Source organism: Etheostoma spectabile, chromosome 3 (genome assembly GCF_008692095.1).
Source record: "Etheostoma spectabile isolate EspeVRDwgs_2016 chromosome 3, UIUC_Espe_1.0, whole genome shotgun sequence".
In the NCBI taxonomy this organism is placed as follows: Eukaryota; Metazoa; Chordata; class Actinopteri; order Perciformes; family Percidae; genus Etheostoma; species Etheostoma spectabile.
The window spans coordinates 29524078-29532629 of NC_045735.1; the positions used below are offsets into that span (position 1 = coordinate 29524078).

The 8552-nt window shown below is 40.6% G+C and overlaps 1 pseudogene; it reads right to left on the reverse strand.

Annotated features, from left to right (window-relative positions):
- LOC116687025 (extracellular calcium-sensing receptor-like) overlaps positions 1 to 8552 on the reverse strand; it is a 37614-nt pseudogene that overhangs the window by 19494 nt on the left and 9568 nt on the right.

Genomic DNA, 8552 nt, shown 5'->3' on the forward strand with positions numbered 1-8552 from the left:
TGAACAGCGCCACTGTGGCGGCGGACTTGTCCCACGGTTACCCGTCATAGCACGCTTGCCAAACTCTTTTTGCTCTATCGCATAGTAGCATCAAATTTTAATCACTTATGTCCTTTTAAAATCATGCCATGCTGCATGTCCCCAACTGTGGGCTCACATGCGGTGCAGCTAGAGCCCAAATGCCAGGGAGTACTTACTGCTGATGCAGGCCACTGATGGCGGAACAGTGGGTCCAGCCCCCACTCTGGTGAGGGCAAGCACTATCGTGGCTTCATCTGCTCCCATATCCTCTAACCCCAATATGCTCTGAGATCTTCCACAACACAGCTGCACTCCTGCTGTAAGACTATTGAAAGCTGGTGAGGAAGATGCTCCAGGGGGCCCCTCCTTGCAGGGAGGGAGTTTTTGCACACAAGAATCTAGCACCAAAACTGAAGGGGTGTACAATCAAAACAGTCCTCCTCCTACTCCTACTGGGGGGGGTGCATTGTAGCCCGACCTACTGGTGTGTGGCGGCGTCTGCTCATTCCTCACGAGCTCATTACGGTTAGACGCACTTGCTCTTGCGCTTTTGTAACTCTCGGAACTCTTTGTTAGTTTTTCCTTATTCTAGTTGATCTTCGCAAGCCATAACTTCGTCAGGGTCCTCGTTGGTAATGTACCTGTTAAATGTGCCTGCTACAAAAGCGTCTTGAGGACTTTTGATCTAGATCGGGGCCTGCATCGTTTTTGTCGTTTTTTAGGTTCCTTTCAACCCGAGACTGGAGCTTCGTCTGTTTGATCACTTTCCCATGCGCTGGTCGTCTGTTCGCTATCATTCCTTACTTCCTGAGTCTTGTGGGGTACTATGGTGAGGTGGGACTGGGTCCTTTATGACATGTGAAAATGCTCGCGTGGATTTTGTTGCAAAAACAGACGCTGAATTATGAGGTCTTACTTTGTTGGGCGCGTCTGGGCCGTGTCGCTGCGTTGTGTGGGAGCCGCTGCTGTCCCCCTGGCGCTGACGTTAACCATTTTAATTTTAGATAACATTCCTAAGACTGTACGACGGCCCTCTATATGCCGGAGTCCAATGGGTCCTGTGGTGACGTCATTTGTAATGCATTTGGCTGTAAATGGGCAGGTTACCACTGGGGCTGTGGATCTGTGGGTTTTGATGGCCGTGGACCTGTTATACGGCGGCGGTGGAGCGGAAATTCTTAGTTTCTATATCGGATAAAAGGGTTTGTGGGTGGGGGCGCCTCAGCTGGCAGCGGGGTTTTCTCTGCGCTAACGGTTTTATTCTGTTCAGCTTCTGTCTCAGTTTTTGGGAACTTTGTCATCTTGTTTTGTCAATCAATTGTTTCTGTTATTGCTTTGTCATTTTCAACCCCACCCCATAGTTCTCTTTCTGCGCTTCATACTCCTTGCTTGTGGTTTAGTCAATTTAAACCATTTTCTTTCTTTTCCTCCTCTGCCTTGCCTTTCCGCATACTCCAACTTACTTTTTCATACTTCACTATTCAGTCACTCTTCTCCGGGGACGGCGCCCCTCTCCCTCAATCCATCCTCCTCTCTCCCATTCTTTCCCAATCTCTTTTGCTACTTTCTCCTCTCCTTTACTGCCATACTTTTTCACTGCCCTACAACACTTTACCATAAGGTGTCGTCATATTTACAACAAATAATCAGTGAGAAAAAAATCCACAAGCCAAACCACAACAAAAATCACACATGCAAAACGACAACTTTTTCATTAAGACTCCATCTAGAGCCTTTTTATGTACACTCTATATCTTTACACTTAAAAGTGACCTCTCACTCCTTCGCACAATACACGCGGTGGATCGTAATATTACAATGCAATCGTTAACTGCAACTCTTTTTCAGGATGTTCACACAGAACAAGGGTGGCAATTCACAATCACTCATCTGCAACTATCGTCCTTAGCGTCCCTACCCGTCAACCATCGGACGTATTTGTGCCTCTGACTATTTGTCCCTTTTCCTCTTCCTACAGCCACCCGTAATTCACAATTCTCTTACAACTCTCTAGTTGTTGTCTCTTTTAATCAAATCACATGCCAACCATTTCATCTGTTTTATCCTTAATTACAGCACATTGCAATCAATACATTTCGCTTAAAACAACACTTACGACAGTTGAAATGTGATCACATCAATTTAGTTTTCAGCCAATAACAGAATTTTGATTTAAACAGGCTTCTGCTACCTTTTTTGTTGAGAGCTCTCATGATCACACCAACGAGTCGCAGTGATCGAGCTCTCAGTCTCTTCACGGGCTGGGGATTCAGTCCGGTGGCTGAGCTGAACCGGACGTGGACACAATGCCAAGGCCCAGTTGGATTCCCCTGTCCACTTAGTTATCACGCTCGGGGGTCACCAAATTGTTGGAGAAATCCTTCTATAAACTGACAACGACTCCATGATGTATTAACACAGCGTTTATCTTGTGGTCAACAGATGAAATGCGTTTCCGAGCAGTTACACGTGCACGACCGGATGGGACTTGTCTAGTACAGAGGTCCCCCAAGGCACTTAAACAATATTGTGCTCAGGGTTATATTTGTTCCCCTTGTGGGGCCTGATTGGTCAGCTATACTGTTGCTGGGTTACACTCTCTGCTCTGCCTCTTCCCTCTTTTCCTTATTATTTTCAGTTATCATTTACCTCACCAGACAGCTATGTTCACTCCTCCTTAGTTTGTAGCCTGTTCTCTGGTTAGCAGACCGTCCTGAACTTCAGTGTCCTTGGTCCTCACACATCTCCTCCTCCCGTGCTCACGTAGCTTATCTTACTAAGATAGCCCTGTCTGTTCTCTCCCTCCTAGCTGGAACCCAGCTGCAAAGCATAATGTATAATATGTCACACATACACACACTCTTATTTAGTCTTGGTAAATTCAGTATATACTTTTAAGCCAGCTTTTAACGTGGCCGTTCCTGGTGCCTGTTCATCACCACCTCAGTCATTGTATTATTTTCCCACATAGAATAAAGATATTAGGATAATGAAAAAGTGCAGCTTGACTTATGGATCTGCTCATCGCGGTTTAAATCGGTTGCAGTTTGCCAAGCCAGGTAACAGGTGAAGCTATGTCAGCCAAGTGTAGATAGCTGGGATAAGTGCACGTTACGGTTTCTCAAATAGACCGCGTTATCAATCACAGATTTACTGATGCAGAATTGAGAAGACATGCGCCATATGTTTCACCCATGAGCAGCAGCTTCTAATGGAAAGTAACAAAGAGGGGAAGCATATCGTCACCTCTAAAATAATCGCCTAAGTCATTTTTTCACGTTTTTCAGGAAACAACAAAAAACTGAACCAAACTGAACATATTTTGATTAGGCAGTTATACAAGGCGTAGAATCACATGACTGTTCAACTGAATGTAGGAAATTTTACCAGAGTGGCCAGCACGATGAGGAGATGATTTAGGCAAGAAAATACTTTTTGTCAAAAAATGACTAGGCAATTATTTTAGAAGGTGAAGATTTGCAAAAAGGAAATATGGCTCTTTCAAACGGAGAGAAAAAAGCTCAACATAGCGGACCCGACTGAATGTTTGAGGGTGTAATAATATCTACTTAGCCTATAGTCACCCACATTTTACAAGTTGTAGGTACACTGTGTTTCAATTGCTTTAAATATGCTCGTTTCATGTTCTGTTTTTATGAGTATATAGCTGGTTTTACTATAAGTGTCTTGACTAGCCTACCATGTAAAGCACTCTATAAATAAAGTAAATATTATTATTTAGTTTGCCTTAAAAGTGAGCAGAGGGAATAATGTTCCTCGGGAAATGGACCCTACGGACTCTGGCTTAATTTCAACCTGTATTCACAATGCGAGAACATATGTTACAACATATGCACACATCTCTATAAACGATCTAATCTTTGTACAATTAATGTTAACAGAACAATCAGAAAGGGACAACAACTAGAAAAGAAGTAAATGATTCAATACACGCTGTGAGCATATGTAAAACAAATTCATGTTTTTTTTATTCTTCTGACAAGTGACCGCACCAAAATAAAAAGATTAAGGACCATTGTGGTGTTCCCGGTGTGATGATGTAAAACTAACTACATACGTAGGCCTATACTGATATAGGCCACGTTATTAGTCCAGGGATGTGAGGCAAGGCAAGGCAAGGCAGCTTTATTTGTATAGCACATTTCAGCAACAGGCAATTCAAGTGCTTTACACGAAATCTAGTTAAAAGATAAAACACAAGTACAAAACAGTTAAAAATCAAGCATTAAAAACTAATAAAACCATGAATAGACAGTTAAAACAAAATAGAAACATTAGGACACATAAAACAAGAATAAAAGTTACAGTGCAGCAAAGAAATTTAAAGAAATAAAGAATTTAAAGAGACTATATTGAGAAGGTTATGAAACCAATGTACTGTAGGCTAATAAAAAACATTAGGCCTACATATTAAGGAGTATTAGAACACAAACTTCCTTTATTAGAGGATAGCAACAAGAAAATAAAACATGAATGTAGTGGTCTCTGACCAGTTGCCATATTATCATGGTAATAATGCTACATTATATTGTCACACTTAATCTTTGGGAGCGCGTTCGTATAAAACCTGAAGCTGAGACCACGGACGCTGCGCTGCTCATCTCTACTTTTACAGAGAGAGTGGACACCGATGCGACTCGCAGGTCCGCCGACAGGCAGCAGCCACCGGGCACCGGCCGCATGCCAGGCGGCCTCGACACACTTTCGTCCCACCGGGAAAAGTCCCACTCCGCATCTGGGTGCCAGTGCAACCATATCTAACCATCTAAACAACTGTAGTAGGGTTTAAATCAAACTCGCGACAACAATAGTGACAAGTAGGCTAATGCATGTTTATAAAAATAAAGCCGAACACAAGCAGAAGACAACGGAAAAACTGTTAAACTGTTAAACTGTTTATTTCGGATCAGACGGCAGCTGACTTGACACATGAGACTCCAGGATTAATCTTAGCCTGGCTGTTAGCCTGCTCTGGACCAGGCTAGCCGCAAAGAATAATTCTCCATGGTTACTTGGCTGGGCTTAATTCAATCCGGTTTCGTGCAACCGAGTCAAAGCTAAATTCATCCAGGATAACTTGAATATCCCGGCTTAATCCCTTATCCTAGTTTTGTGCAACAGGCCCCTGACCAACAGAAAACTCAGATAGAAAAATAGTAAACAAAACAAATACTCACGGCCAGCCGGACCCCAACCATAACAATAAAACTTTTAATTCACACAACTAGGCCGAATTAACTTTTTTGTGAAGAAAGCAGGCAACTTTGGAGTCCCTTTTAAAATCCTTGCTCTTTAAGAGCTCTTAGAATCTTGGAAAGCCACTTATTTACTTTCTTGTTGCTTTGTCTTTTGCGTTATTGTTTTAATTATCTTTTTAACTTTCTTGGCGGCTCTTTTACATGTTCTCGAAAATAGGCGTGATCCTCCATCTTCAACAGGCTTTCAAATCTGCCGGCAGTCACAAATAATCTTCTCCCCCTCCCTGGCATTTGTCACAGTGCCACTGAGTGTAAGAGTATCTTCCTCTTCAGCTAATGTATTTTAAAGATGGAGGCACAACATGGCTGCCGACATTTGAGGGACTCGCTCATAAGTATTCTGAATGATTCTGAATGGAAGCTTCTCCGCTTACCAGAATACGTTGATTAGTTGGTTGAAGAACAAAGGTTTTTTTTTGCTAAGAAGCAACTCAAAAAATGTTTGACCACAATCTGGTCAAACATGGACTAAGCAGTCAGTCACCAACCCTGCCTGCCATTTTCTTGGCATGAGTGAAGAATTACCAAGGACCTTTTCTAAATGTTGACCAAGGCTTCTTGAAGTAACTAGCTGCTACTGCAAATATTAACTCTAAATTTGTGGTATTTATCAGGTGGCAGTGTTTTGCTATTTTTTTCTTCCGAACCCTTCACTGCAGCCTCCTTAGTTAGGTGATCTCCATTCTGCACCCAGGGCTGCTAGCCTCCAGCCTGCAACCCGGCCTGCCTGGAGATCTGGAAGATCTGGCAGGACAGGTCTATGAACATGGGATGTTGGCATTGATGAATCTGAGTCTCCTGCACATAGTCCTGGCCTCAACCCCATCAGAAAACATTGGTTTCAACTTTTGGTTCGGTTGGGCCACTGACCAAGCTGTCATATTTGACACGGAAAAAAAGGAACAAGGGGAGAAGAGAAAAAGGCCAGTGTTGGGTTCTTTATTTCAAAAAAGTGTATCTTTAATTTCATAATGGAAGTAGAAGTGTGTGTATCCAGAAAATATATCATATTACTAATAGTCACCTTCTTTGATCCCTCTCCGGGGAACCATCACCTTATCGTGGTGGAGAGGTCCGTGTGTCCCTATGAACCTGAGGGCTGTGTTGTTGGGAGCTGTGTGCTCCTGGTAGGGTCTCCCATGGCAAAGTGGTCTCAGGTGAGGGGCCAGACAAAGAATGGTTCAAAATCCCTATGAACACTTTCTACAACACACTATGTCACTTTCTTTGATCGCTTTGTTCAAATTATATGACTAAAACATGTTTAATAACACATTACATTTGCATGTTATTGTCAACACTAAACTGTATGATCTATTTTCTGATATCTAATGGGATGTTTACTGTCAACCACTCAGCACATCAAATTAAGAGTTGATTTCCATTCCCACATTTTAAAAACGAGGTATAAAAACCTAATTTCTTTCTTTAATGCATTATTGAAGTTTGTTAAGTTTAAAAGGCAGCATCATGATCAAATTCTCCAGGGCACAGTTTAGAGAGGATCATGATGTAACAGCCCTGACGGGAAGTTTCCAGAGTGAGCTGAGAAGACAGGTGTGGAGGGACGTCGGAGACACTCGGAATGGCGGAGGCAGTTTGTTAGTTTGTTAGACCGCTTGTGAGTGGAAAGAGCCTGAGGTGTAAGTCGGTATGCATGACGTACATGAACTTCACCACATGTGCTCCTACTAAATCAGGCCCCAAAAGACACAACCTCTGTAGAGATGTCTAAAGTGTTTCATAAACTAACAAGTATCTAGCAAATATTTGTTTTTTTAACTAAACAGGGCCATTGAAGCATCCCAACTGACTAATTAACATATCTTTGACTGAAAAATAACAATAACACCAAATTAATTATCACATGGTCCAATGTCTCATTAAATTAGGCATGTTGAAGTGTTTTTTTGGATTAGTTGTCCAACGTCTAACTTTAATTCCCTTATCCAAAAGCAGCATTCCCTTAGAATAATGTAACATGTAGGGTCAAGTAAGGAAAAAATAAATGTACATGTGCCAAAGTCATTTAACAGTATTTTATGCCTTGCAGGGAACATTGTGTAAAACATATTACCATACACACATATCAGTAATATATTGTTTTCACATGTACAGATTCTATTTTTAAACAGTTAAATCTTCCTAGCCAGATATATTTCAATATATAGTATATATTTAAAAATTAGCCTACATTAGTAGCAATAAGATGTCTGATGACTGTTTGTGTCTATGCTGCAATTGCATTGTTTGAAATGTAAATTGTTGGCCTTAAAGTGTTTCATGAAACTAACAAGCATCCAACAACATTTTGTTTATAACTAAAGAGGGCCTACGAGGCATATCAGCTGACTAATAAACGTCTCTATGACTGAAAAATAACAATAACACCAAATTAATTATCAAATGATAATTCAGGCATGTTGAAATGTCTATTTTGATCAGTTATCAAAAGCGTAACTCTTATTTTCTTATCCAAATGAAAAGTTCCATGAGAATGATGTAAAATGTAGGGTCAAATAATAATAAGAAAAATAAATGTGCACTTGTAATACCATGTATCAGTATTTTACTGTATGTATGTGGTGGATGATTGTGTAAAACACATATTACCATACACACAAAGTAGTAATATATTGTTCACAAATAAAGATTTTATTATAACACGGTTAAATGTTACTGGCCAGTACAGATATATTCAGGGAAACAAGTACTATTAAGATGTCTGATCTCTCTTTGGGTCTGTGTTTGTTTCAAATGTCAATTGTTGGCCTTAAAATTACAGCAGTTTAGGATGTATTTAAAGCTGTACATTGAATCATACGCTAACATTGACAATTACATTTTGAAATGTGTACTGCACAATAATTTTGTTATGTACTGTAATATAAAACTACTTTTGAATTCATGTTTTTTAGGGCTGTGAAAAATGTTTAGTTGATTCTGTACAAAACGTGTAAATGGAAAAATGTTTATTTAAGTACAAGCATTTAACATGTAGGTTCTTGACCTTGAGATGCAGACACTAGACCAAGACAGTGACAAAAATATAAATGTTGAAAAGGCTGATAGATCATTTTATGAGCCCATTTAATGAGAAAAATTAGCTTCTGCATTATAGGTTTTTCTTATTAATAACTATACGCCACCTGTAGACATTGCTTGTGCTTTCGCTTGTAGTATTGGTGGGGAGTGGAGTATTGGTGATGCCTCAGAATTTTTTTCACACCCTACAGTAATACTATAGTAGTA